This window comes from Dreissena polymorpha, chromosome 4 (genome assembly GCF_020536995.1).
Source record: "Dreissena polymorpha isolate Duluth1 chromosome 4, UMN_Dpol_1.0, whole genome shotgun sequence".
Classification (NCBI taxonomy): domain Eukaryota; kingdom Metazoa; phylum Mollusca; class Bivalvia; order Myida; family Dreissenidae; genus Dreissena; species Dreissena polymorpha.
The window spans coordinates 29,164,573-29,178,787 of NC_068358.1; the positions used below are offsets into that span (position 1 = coordinate 29,164,573).

A 14,215-nucleotide genomic window follows, 5' to 3' on the forward strand; every position below is an offset into this window, starting at 1 on the left:
TATAAGGAAAAATGCCCCGCCTCCTGGTGGCCATGTTTTTTAACAAACTGGCATCATTTTAAAACTCATTCAAGGTACTATTGGGAATAATATTCTTACCAAGTTTCATGAAGATCGGACAATAAATGTGGCCTCTATAGTGTTAACAAGGTTTAACTACAGCCATTTATATCCATATAAGGAAAAATGCCCCGCCCCTTGGCAGCCATGTTTTTCAAGCAAACGTAACTATTTTCGAACTCATCCAAAATATCATTGAGACCAAACTTCTGACAAAATTTCATGAAGATTAGACAATCAGTATGGCCTCTATAGTGTTAACAAGGTTTAACTATAGCCATGTAATGAAAAATGCCCCGCCCCCTGGCGGCCATGTTTTTCAACCAACTGGCATCATTTTAGAACTCATCCAAAATATCATTGGGAATCTTCTGACCAAGTTTCATGAAGATCGGACAAAAAATGTCGCCTCTAGAGTGTTAACAAGGTTTTACTATAGCCATATATAGCCATATAAGAAAACATGCCCCGCCCCCTTGGCAGCAATGATTTTCAAGCAAACGTAACAATTTTTGAACTCATCCAAGATATCATTGAGACCAATCTTTTGACCAAATTTCATGAAGATTGGACAATAAATGAGGCCCACAGACTGTCAACAAGTCAGATGTTGACGCCGCACGGACGACGCACGATGGACGACTGACAAAAGGCGATCACAAAAGCTCACCATGAGCACATTGTGCTCAGGCGAGCTAAAAATTGGGCCAAAAATGTGACATCTAGAGTGTTCACATGTTTTCACTATAACATCTTGAGAAAACTGCCCCGCCCACTGGCGGCCATGTTTTTTCACCGATCTTGACCATTTTCAAACTCGTCCGAGATATCAATAAAGCAATGTATTGACCAAGTTTCATGATGATTGGGCAAGTTCACAAGCCTTTTTTTACTAAATACATATATGGAAAACTAGCCCGTCCCCCAGGCAACCATGTTTTTCAACGGACTTGAACCATTTTCGACTTAAACTCACGTTTCTAGGAAACAAATGTTCTGACCAAATTTCATGAAGATTGGACCAAAAAATGTGACTTCTAGAGTGTTCACATGTTTTCACTATATATATAGAGAGAGACAACTGCCCCGACACCTGGTGGCCATATTTTTTTCACAGATCCGGACCATTTTCGAACTCGTCCGTGAAATCAATAAAACCAATGCTTTGACCAAGTTTCATGATGAAAAATTGTGACTTCTAGAGAGTTCACGAGGTTTATCTATAGCCAAATAAGGAAAACTGCCCCGCCCACTGGCGGCCATGTTTTTCAACGGATCGGAACCGCTTTTAAACTCAACCAACATATCATTAAGACAAACATTTTGACAAAGTTACATGCAGATTAGGCATGTGACTTCTACATGGTTTACATTTTTTTTCTTTTTTTAAACTAGTGACCTAGTTTTTGACCCAGCATGACCCAGTTTCCCACTAATCGAGGTATCACTGGGGCAAATCTTCTCGCCAAGTTTCATGAAGATCGGATAAGAAATGTTGCCTCTACAGTGTTTACAAGGTTTGTCTATAGCCAAATAAGGAAAACTGCCCCACCCACTGGCGGCCATGTTTTTCAACGGACCGAAACCACTTTTGAACTCAACGAACATGTCATAAGACAAACATTTTGACAAAGTTACATTAAGATTGTGCATGAAATGTGACTTCTACAGTGTTTACAAGGTTTTTATTTTTTGACATAGTGACCTAGTTTTTGACCCATCATGACCCAGTTTCGAACTCGATCAAGGTATCATTGGGTCAAATCTCCTGACCAAGTTTCATGAAGATCGGACAAGACATGTGGCCTCTAGACTAAGAGTGTTTACAAACCAAATGTGGACGGACGGACGGACAGACGACGTACAAAGACTGATCCCAAAAGCTCACCTGAGCAATCCGGGCGAACGGACTAACGGATGGACAATGCGCCTTTTTATGCCACCCTACCGGGGGATATATTATACCAATGTATATGATACTCTTAACGTATTCGCCTTGCGAATTATTGTACTAGAAAGTTGAAGTAATTCCAGCGCCTAGCAGAATCGCCGACCGAATGCTCCTATAACATACAGCGAGGGGTGATATAGAAACAGCGGAAATATCGGCAATATATTATATCAATAACTTGTTTTAATTAAATTCTTTGGGAACATTTTTGACATAATGAATTATGATATTGCGTTTATTTTAAACGAGGTTTGCATCACTGGACAAGGCTTGAATTAGGATATTGGGCTATACAAAACAACACAAAGAACAGTTTTCATACATCTGGAGTTAGATATTTAAAAATCCCAATAAGAGAGTTTATTTAAATGTTATAAACTGGTAATTGTATTGAAAGCCAACTGAATTTTGGAAAGATTCTGTGGTGTAATGAACTGATAATAAGAGTCTATATAAAACCTTATATGGTGTTTACATGTATATTGTTGGAGATGTTTCTATATCCTTTCCATAGCCACTAAATCAAAGATCTTGGGTCTACTTTTCTCATTAGACATCATTGGTAGACTCATTAGTTCATGCCATTTATTGGCCCTATATATATATTAGCATTGGTAGCATGCCAAAAAATACAGTTGAACATTCCAAACGCTGCATACTGTGTTAACATAATACAGTAACGCAGCAAGCGTTCACCTACATCTAGAAAAAAAAGATAATTATGATGATGTGAAAATAACAACAAAAAGCTGACGCAGAAAGGAGAATTACGGAAGCGTATGGTACGACCCAATAATATGGTCATGTCGGATTAATTTATATCTACTTACTGTGAAATTACATGGTAAGTCGACATAGTTGTGAAGCTTCTTCCCCGCTTAATTTTACTCGCCATAACGACATCAAGTTAAAGTCTCGACGTAAATCTTTCCGGCTTTTCCCGAAAAAAATATTTGGTCGACATGATCGACAAATCAACATAATGTTTGGCGTCATGCTCTTGTGAAAATGACTTTCCATCATAGTTTTAGTCGACACGATGAGTTATTTTTTACGTCATGACACCTTTTTCATATCATGCCGTCATAGAATGTTGACATCATCACAGCATCAGGGTGTACCATATACGCTTCCATAGGGAATAGTTGATTTGCCGATAAGAAAGATGCTGTGGAAAATACACATTAACTTAACACTGTGTCCTCTTATTGAATTAAACAATACTACAGATAAACACAGTGTCACATAGTGGCACACACAAAATTCAATAGTCAAGGGCCGTGATACCTAAAGGCAGGGTTTTTCAAAAACAGGATTAATTTTCGACTTGATTCGAGATATCATACGACAAAATTATTAAGCGAGTATTAAAAAAAGATTTAGAAAAAAAATGTGATTTCCATTCACGTATTCAAAACGTGTTTCTAGAGCTGTATAAGAAAATTTAACAACATCACCCACACCCCCTCAAAAACATAGTAATATTTTAATAAATTATAAATACAAATAATTGTAAAATTAATATATTTTTATTACAATTATAATAATACAAATAATTGAATAACTAGCCAACACAATCCCTTTTTTCACTCAAATATACGTAACAATTCCATCGCGACGTCTATTCCGAGACAGGTATTTGTCACCGTTTTATACCCGGCATTACTTTTTTTAATTTGTAAGTGCCGCTCTCTTTCCAGTCATTAAAGTAATAAAGAGATAAGAGTTTATTTCGCATTAATATATATTTATATCTCGACTTTGCTCGCTACAAACTATTAGCAGGATCACAAAATAAAAAATACCAGCTAAGAAAACTCGTTCAGAGTAAAGTCGAGATATAAACATTAATTGCGCCGCGGTATTTGCTGTATTGGCGTGGGCAAAAAATAGTTTTTTTTAACTAAATCAATTCATGTGAAAATAATGATGTTATTTATATATTTATCATAATTATATAAATTTAAACAAAGTATAAAAACGTGTACTCTGGATCGAGTTGGTAGCTAAAGAAACATGTTTTCCTCCTATAAAAAAGAGATTGTATGCTTCAGAGGTTTAACAACGTTCTAGAAATTAAGCTAATAGTGTATCGTGGTGGTTCGTTTTGAAAAATATTGGTGAGAAATCACTCGGTCGAGATACAATTGGGATGAATGTTCCGAAAGTTTCATGAAAATTAATGTTGCATCTAGAGTGTTCACACGTTGTTGTCTTTTTTTACTTGAAAGTGTTACCTTGTTTGACCCCAAGTGACCAAGTTTCAAATTCGGCTGGTTCGTTTGGAAAAATAATCGGTGCGTAATTACTCGGCCGATATATCATTGGGACAAATGTTCTTGAAATGTTTAATGAAGACTAAGCGTTAAATGGGCCCCTTTATAGTGTTAACGAGCTTTTTCTTTCATTTGACCTAAATGACATAGTTTCAACCCCACGTGACCCCACTTCCGAACTCAGCCAAGATTTCAATGCGATAAATGGTATACTGAAGTTTCATGACTTCATGACGATTTGGCAATTAATCTGGCCGCTAGTTTTCACAAGGGAAATGTTGACGACGCACGGCGGACGACGAACGACGGACAAAAGACGATAAAAAAGCCCACCATAAGCCCGTTGTGCTTCGTTTGGGCTATACAGATTTTTATGTAACTTTTAATTTACACCATTGCAATAACAGGGTAGACTTGTTGACTTCAAAGTCAACAGTCGAAACCCGTATTGTATGCATAACAATGTTTTACCTATACAATTAAAGTAAGTTTGCAAGAAATTTTGTAATTTGTAATCTGTATTTTTTTTATAATTCCGTTTAAAACCTCACGATAGGATAAATGACCCTCGTTCTGTAAAAACCGTGCTTAATGCATGGTCATTAATCGTCGTCCAGAATTAGCATTTGCAGCCCTTTGAGGAGTGGTTTTCTTAAAATGAAAAATTCTATAAAAGCGGAAAGTGCCGTAGCTGATCAGCCTGTGGGGACCCTGGGGCGTCACGTTGTGCGCACGCATTCAGCCCAGTTTTTCTTACCGCTGCTTGAGTATTGTGATTATTTTGCTATGAAAGTATATCCCATTTCATTCAATAATATAAATGTGTTTACTCAATGATTGACTGGTTAAGAGCGTTCACGAAGAATTGCAGTTTAACAAATTATAAAAATTGATTTATTCGATTTTGCTCAGAGAACGCTTCAAACAGTTATTCCGAACATCCATCAACATAATATACATCAAATCAGTTAAAACGGTATGCGCCGTAATAAAGTTTGACAGGTTAACATTTTGTTGGCAAGACAATTTATTTTTCAAGTTTGTAGTGCTCATTTTCATACCGAGTAAATTTTCATAGTTTAAAAGTATAAATGCAAGTTTTCCTCCACACTAACAACCGCTATGCAGTTTATATTACGACGCTAATACAACTATTTGATCATCCTAAGTGTTATGAGAAATACTGTACATTTTTTCATTTCCGCTGGTGCATCCTTGGTTACGACGAGCCTTGTTTCAAAATAGAGCGGCCAATGCCTTATGTATCTATCCACATTATAATTATCATGTGTTTAGTGCTCAATAAATATGTAATCAAAATATTAAATTAAGTAACAGTTGAGCTATTACGTACAACAATGTTGTAGTAATGGCATCAATAAAGGAACGTTGAATCAATGACGCGACAAAAAAATATTCGAAAAAGTATGACCATCGAATTCAGAGACGGCATACAGTTACATACGCCTGACGACTACAGATAGTTCAAGTGGAGTTCCGAGCTGCAATATCCGCGAGGATGACATACAACGATAACATCTGATACAGCTGAGGAGTGTATTAAACTTGTGGGTGAAATGGTACACCGGATACGTTACTTTCATCATCTTCTTTTTATTCTCATACTATTTTTTTATTATAAAGCGGCTCATCCATATGTATACGTACAAATTAACCACCCCAAAACTGAGGTGTGATTCAAAACGTGTAAATCGCTGATTAAGTTTTCAATAAAGCCAGCCGCACCATAAAACCTACGTCCTGTTTATATGATACAGATAAAGATGATAAAGATCTTCCATTCCACTGTTATTTACAGTGTGTGCACATTAACGGTCTACTGAGTGCATAACTACATTTTAGGAATGTAAAACTCATAACTGTATGAAGGCTGTGTACGTGTATTCCATGTTATGTATAAATATGTCTATGTGAGTATCATATCTCATGTATAATGAATTAATTAGCATCCGATGTGCAGTCCGTCTATTGCCAAGTGTGCGTCCGATCAATGTGATGTAATAAACGAATACATATATTGATGAATTGTATACATTTGTCATCACTTCAACAATTTGCAAAAGAATGTAAATAACTGCAAATGCTGCCCTTACCTTTTGACTCTCACAAAACAAACTTCATATATTATTGCAGTCGAAGCGAAATGCTCTACAAACTTGGCGAGTTTGAGATTACATATATTTTCATTTGCATTCATTTTTTTTGTCTGCATTTTACACGAAAAAGTTATCTTATAATTTAACATATAAACGAATATGTGCATTTTAGACTATTGTATGGGTTGTCCGAATGTTCTGACATGTATACATTTGGGCGCCTACAATAAACTCGAACCTCGAGACGGTGTTTGATTCAGTAGATACCCCACCTCTCCCGGCTAACTCTACTCTTAATATATCAACAATAACAACACATATACAGCTATATATAAAAATGCTCAATACAACATTGAATTACTAACTCACTCAACATATGAAGCTAATTTCGTTTTGTTAACACCGACATAACAAAGCTATACTACTGAAAGTTAAACTTACCTTGCTATACAACATTCCAATATTTGTATTGTCGACTTTAACCTTAATATCCAATTTAAACAACAGAGTTTACGAACACAGATCTATAAAGTAACTTTAACCTGTATGCTGTTTAACTCGCGAAATTACGCTAAGACCGTCTTGGTGTGTAAATACAGCGGCATGTAGAATGGCATAGGCCTTCTCGATTTTACCCGGTTATTTTTAGCATACATGTATACAAACAGATTTACAATTAATCTGCTATAGAGGGCCGTGCTAATTGCTAAATGGCACTAGCTGAACGACAGTAAATAGACTGTATGAGTATTGATAATTGCTAAAACTGTGCGATCTAGTAATCAGCAGGTATTTTACTTAAAGCATCCACAAACTAACAAAACGAAAATGTTGGTTACCGGCATTCCCATTTACCATTTATGCATAGTTGTAAATCATCCGCATCTTTGTAGAATCCACACCATCTAAACATTACGTAAATGCGCGAACAACGCTGACCCATTTATGCACCAATGGTAATTTGTTGAAATAATATTTCAACTGTTAAAGCGAGTATATACGATTTTGTCAAATATTTATGAATTTATATAAACTGTGTAAAAAACTTATTATATATATATTTCAATATAAATTAAAATAAAAGTTAAGAAGAACATACGTCGAAAAATGCGAAATAAGCCAGATATTTAATTCTGAAATTGAAAACGGCTGTACAGCCGAATTCGCCAGCATTTATACCATACATGTACGATGTGCATCTAAACTTAGTTTAACGGTTTAATTGAATTCCTGCAACGATATCTATTCATACGACACACGAACACTATCTCCGATCCTAATACAAAGACGAATGCTTCGGTTATTGTAGGAAAATATGTACGTCACTATCGGCCCGGGGCGCTAATTTGTCTTTGCTGCATTTTATGAAATTCGGCTTTAATGTATAATTTTTCTTGCCTATTTTGTGTTAATGTAACATATTTTATCAATATATTACAATTAAACACATATAAAAAATCGTATATATCCGCTTTAAGGAATATATCCTTCATCTTGAAGAAATAGATTGCACCATTAAGTAAACCGCTTAAAGGGGCCTTTTCACAGATTTTGGCATTTTTTTAACTTATTCATTAAATGCTTTATATTGATAAATGTAAACATTGGATCATAAAAGCTCCAGTAAAAAATCAAGAAAAAAATTAAAAAAAGGAAAAGAACATTGCCCGGAGCAGGTTTCGAACCAGTGACCCCTGGAGTCCTGCCAGAGTCCTGAAGTAAAAACGCTGTAGCCTACTGAGCTATTCCGCCGAGTACGCATTGTTTCAGATTCGCAAATTTTCGTTTTAGTTATGATATTTGTGAGGAAACAGTAATACTGAACATTTACCATGGTCTAATATAGCCATTATATGCATCTTTTGACGATTTTAAAACCTAAAAATTATAAAGCGTTGCAACGCGAAACGATTGAATAATTTGGAGAGTTCTGTTTTTGTCGTTAAATTTTGTGAAACTACGAAGATTGCTTATATAAGGTATAAAATACTTCAAGCATATGTACTTGGCGGAATAGCTCAGTAGGCTAAAGCGTTTTACTTCAGGACTCTGGCAGGACTCCAGGGGTCACTGGTTCGAAACCTGGTCCGGGCAATGTTCTTTTCCTTTTTTTAATTTTATTCTTGATTTTTTACTGGAGCTTTTACGATCCAATGTTTACATTTATCGATATAAAGCATTTAATGAATAAGTTAAAAAATGCCAAAATCTGTGAAAAGGCCCCTTTAAAGGGACCTTTTGACGTTTTGGTAAATTGACCAAAAAAATCAAGATTCGCACATTTGCATGATTTTCGTTGTAGTTATGATATTCGTGAGTAAACAGTGATACTGAACATTTACCCAATCTCCACGCAGAGTTGTCGTTCCTTGCTCTCACATACAACTCTGCGAAATGCTCAGCTTGCCATTTTGCCTATAAAATAGGTAAAACCGAACAAACGCATTCTATGTATATTTGATTGGATATTTAAGATCGCATGCATTAAATTTTATTAAGAAATATAACTTTTAAATGTACGATAAATCGTGCAAAAACTTGCGAGTTTTAATGCAACTCTTTGGAACTATTTTATTGCCCATTTACGCAGATGGAATCATTGCACGCACTTTACAAATGTAAACAATTGAACATAATTTTTATTGAGTGACATTAGGAATTGATTCGACGTGTGTATGTATGTTGGTTTCTTAACATCCAAAAAACATATCAATTTTATAATAATGAATTAAGACTGATATAAGATATCATGGTATGAGATTTTTTTCTTTAATGCAGTGAATGCAATATAACCGTCGTGCAAGAGATTGTTTAGTATACTGTAACCTCAATGATGAACGCTTAGAATGATCATGACATGAATGAGACGCTTTCATAATAATAGTCCGTTCTGAGCCCAACACAGAGGTGAATGTAATGTAACCGTCGTGCAAGAGATTGAACATTTACCATGCTCTTCAATATCCATTATATACGGAATCCGGATAATGCCATCTATAATCTCGCCCTTCTTTCATCAAGGGCGACACACGACACACGAAGCGATACACGATATTTTTCGCGACACACGAAGCGACACACGATATTTTGCGCGATACACGAAGCGACGCGCGATAATGTGCAACGAAATAACGCCCATGTGTAGGTAGCCCAAAAGGCGATATGTCGTGGTAAATATTACGTGTCGAATCGTGTATCGCGCAAAATATCGTGTATCGCTTCGTGTATCGCGCAAAATATCGTGTGTCGCTTAGAGTATCGCGCAAAATAATACACGATATTTTGCGCGACACACGAAGCGATACAAGATATTTCATTATTCAAATATCGCCCATATTATCCGAATCTCGTGTATCGCAGTCTAATTTCAGACCGCGAAACAAGAAGCGATACACGATATTTTGCGCGATAATCGAAGCGACACGCGATGTTTGTACTGTTCAAATATCGCTGTAATAATATCGCCTGTCGACTTTCGCGTTGTTATGCTTCCCATATATATATATGGGGAGCATATAGTTGCCAGTTTGTCCTTCCGCATTTCCGTACGAACTAAATTCTTGTCCGGAGCATAACTCTAAAACTACTGAAGGGATTTACTTGAAACTTGAAATATAAACAGATGGCAACTAGGAGAAGTACAGTGACCAAGAACCATAACTATATCTACCTTAGTTTTTGAATCTCCCCTTTTTAAATTTTTTCAAAGTAAATTTTTGTCCAGAGCACAACTCTAAATCTACTACAGGGATTTACTTGAAACTTGAAATATAAACGGATGGCAAGTAGGAGAAGTGCAGTGACTAAGAACCAAAACTCTAACCACCTTAGTTTTTGAATTATCTACCTTTATTTAATTTCAAGGTAAATTTTTGTCCAGAGCATAACTCTCACTACCAGTTAACTATAAATAACGCAAGTAGATTGATCATCATTGTCACGTAGTAAACCCAGGGATACAATTGTGCATGCGTAGTGAATTGTATAATTCTATATTTTATATATAAAATGATCTACTTGCGTTATTTATAGTGTGTATATCGCTATGTCACCTATTTTCGCGATGTACTTTCGATTTCACATCGCGAAATTTTATTACCGAATATACTGAAAATATGAACTTTTTTCAAGTAATGTAGTATACCAGTCGTGATATTTTAATCAATATAAACTAATAATTGTAAAAATACGGTATTTTATAACTTTTTTTTTCGTCATTCGTGGTTGACGGTCCCTTTAAAAAGTTCATTTATTATTAAGAGCATTGACCTTATGCATGCTATTTTAGCTTTCGATTGATTGTTTCAATCAGTGACTTCTCAGAACTGTCTAAACATTCCTTATTTGGATATCTGTTATACGAATATATTTATATGTACAAATCCGACCAATGAAAATAAAGATTTTGAAAGGATTGTGAAACTTACGACTTTTGTGTGTCCTTATTTGGCTTGTTTCCCCACAATCTATTCTATTGTGTTTGAACTTTTACATGGCATGTGATTTTGAATTAATTTTAACTGGGTCGGCTTGGGGATAACACTCAGATAAGCGTCAAACTCTCCAAAATCTACTTCATTACGTAGTATTTTAAATATGTCGGCTAATAGCATTTTGAAACGAATATTTAGCAAGAAGTATCTGACATTGAAAAGTTAAAATAATTTCCCTCTTTAAAATGAGCAATAAGCATCTGATAATAATCTTACGCTTAAGTTAAAATCAGAAGCAAGTGAGTGTTGCGAGTGTCATTCACACATGAAATACGATAATAATTTAACATGTATGCCTGAACTGACTGCCGGTGTACATTGAATAAGATTTTGTGACTTTGTTTTAAAATTTTGATTTTGTGACTTTGTTTTAAAATTTTGGTCAAGTTAAAACTATTATTAACAGACCAAACTTCATACAATATCCAACTACAGATTTATGAAATGATCTGGGACTGTCAACCACGAATTACGAAAAAAGAAAAGTTATAATATACCGCGCTTTTTTTACAATTATTAGTTTATATTGATTAAAATATCACGATTTATATATTACATTACTTGAAAAAAGTTCATATTTTCAGTATATTCGGTATTAAAATTTCACGATGTTAAATCGAAAGTACATCGCGAAAATAGGTGACATAACGATATACACACTATTAGTAACGCAAGAAGATTGATCATTTTATATATAAATATATACAATTCACTTCGCATGCACAATTAGCATTCATGGGTTTACCACGTGACGATGATGATCAATCTACTGGCGTTATTTATAGTTAACTGGTAGTTACCTGGTAGACATACCCAGTAAAATGTATTGCCGAATATATTGAAAATATGAAAACTTAACAACTTTTTTCAAGTAATGTAATAAACCAGTCGTGATATTTTAATCAATATAAACTAATAATTGTAAAAAAATACGGTATTTTACAACTTTTCTTTTCATCGTCGTCGTGGTTGACAGTCCCTATATATAGCTACCATAATTCATGTATTAGTCTAGTTTAAATAATTTACATACTCAAATTAAATAAAACTAAAACAATGTGCTGTTCATTATATAATACTCAAATTCTTTAAGCAAAACAACAATATAAAGAAGTGAAACTCCAGCTGCTGGAGCAGTACAACAAACCTTTTTAAATTCTTCTTAATTAAAACCGACCAAACCAATACACGGCATGAAGTAAGCTAAAGTATAATAAAAAGAATGTTATATATGTTTGTGATTGCAAGATTCATTAAACAATATAAAACACGAAAACAACATTACTTGCAGAACAATTGTTAACATGCATCATTTCCATGCGTTAAAACTATATCTACAAAGGTTCTCAAGTACAACAAAGTAGCATAATAAAAATCGTGATTGTTCTTGACCTAAAAACACAAACAAAATTGCATACGGTAGTTATTTCGTTTTATTATATACCTGTTTAATGCTTTTAACAAAATACAGGTTGTATCAATCGTTGAAATAAAAAATCCCGTATTACGCTACTCGCTGTTTCCAATTCCGTATTACCATACTAGCCGGACTACTTCGACCCATTTAATGACGTCACATTACACGCACCGAAAATAGAAATATTTTATATTACGAAATACATTACGTAGTACATCGTGTGACGTCATTTCTGTGACAAAACACAATAGTTTTATCTTAACTCTGTAAGGACATGTCGGACGTGGGTTTTTTTAGCAGTAAACTATGTGTTAAAAACGTATTTTGGAGTGTGTGTTTATCATGCATAAATGTATATTTCGATAGGAATACAATAACATAGTGTGGTTTAAACTAAGTTTCGATAAAGACATGGGATATAGAAGTGGAAATGCATACCGTTTAAACGTTTTTGTTATAAACATCGGATTAAAGTTGTCAACTTAATTGTTATAAAAATTGGATTAACGATGGCATTAAGGTAAGCGTGTCGGAAACCTGTGTTTTCCCGGTTCGAATGTTTACATGTTGATTAACATAAACTGTATTCATACGCGTCTTAAATAAACTATGGCGTACCGTTTTAGTCATTGTTTTGTCAGTTTTGTTAAAGTAAAAAATACATTTGTTAACTCTTTTCGTTAGTTGTTGTATATAATAAAAGGAATATAACGCTAGTCAATTGTTCCAAGAGTTTGTATCACTCTCGTGGCTTGTGCTATTTCGCATCACACAAGCCACTCGAGTGATACAAACTCTTGGAACAATTGACTAGCGTAATATTCCGTATTTATTAAGGCTTCTAGACAGTACGGTATAATGTGAGCCTCCATCCCGTCCGGTTGGATCAAGATTTGCGAAATGACTGCAAGCAGCGTCCGTTCTAAAATATTACCATTAACAAAATATAAATAAACGTAAAGAAGACTCTTAGCAGGTATATGTGGATGCCTCTGTATGCGATACTTCGTAGTTGTTGTGTTTAAACGATATGATTTACTGTAGAATAACATACGATTTGATAAAAAGACGTATACAATTCAATGTAATGAACTATATTTTAAGATAATCATATTTGCTAACACGAACAGTCTTACGATTAAACACAAAGCATCACATAGTGTGTTTTATAAAAGTTCAAAAGTTACCTGTTACGAAGCGAGTCTGTAAGGCCATCTGAATCTGAAACAGCATTTGGAAATATGAAATGTATGTTGCCTTTTGTAAATAACGGATTGGCAAATATTATTGTATGATCATCAGTGAAATTAATATTCGATATTTCGCCTAAACATATTTTGTGTTAATTTATACTGAAGAACTATCGATAACATAAACTTATTGAGACCATCCTTAATGGTCATGTATAAAATATGCCCAAAATAGCATGGTTACTTATCAAAAATATTCCTTTTGCAAAAGCGAGTGTCATATGTTGGGGGATCTTATTGCTAAATGATGATACATTAATCACTAATCTGCTTCCTTAAGATTGAGCTTCTATTCAGCTATTGTTAACGGATTGATTTTCATTCATTGAAAACCACATACGTCACAACGTGCTCGTTTCAAAATCATCGAAAACTCAGATTGTTTGTAATTGATATACACGTGAAGCCAATAACGTATCATTGGCGTTTAATGTAACTTATTTGTTTGTATTAACAAAGTTCTTCATTTTACTCAAAACATACGCGCATTTATGAAGATAAAACGCATACTGTCTACGAACAGAAAGAAGCCAAGAAAATATCAAAATGAAACCCGTATTATGCTACTCGCTGTTTTTCCGATTCCGTATTACCATACTTGCCGGACTACTTTCTTCGACCCATTTAATGACGTCACATTACGCGCACCGA

At 34.7% G+C, this 14,215-nt stretch overlaps 1 protein-coding gene across 8 annotated transcripts in view; it reads right to left on the reverse strand.

Moving 5' to 3' along the window:
- Positions 1-10,857, reverse strand: part of LOC127880323 (uncharacterized) — a 64,651-nt gene extending 53,794 nt beyond the window's left edge. Inside the window, exon 1 of one of the 8 annotated variants that reach the window (XR_008049514.1) lies at positions 6,846-7,201. The gene's annotated coding sequence lies outside the window, so the exon portion shown is untranslated. Of the gene's footprint in view, positions 1-6,845; positions 7,208-7,243; positions 7,322-10,831 lie in introns of those variants that run through there. The other 7 variants (XR_008049515.1, XM_052427704.1, XM_052427710.1 and 4 more) reach the window with 7 other exon arrangements.
- Positions 10,858-14,215: the final 3,358 nt, after the last annotated feature.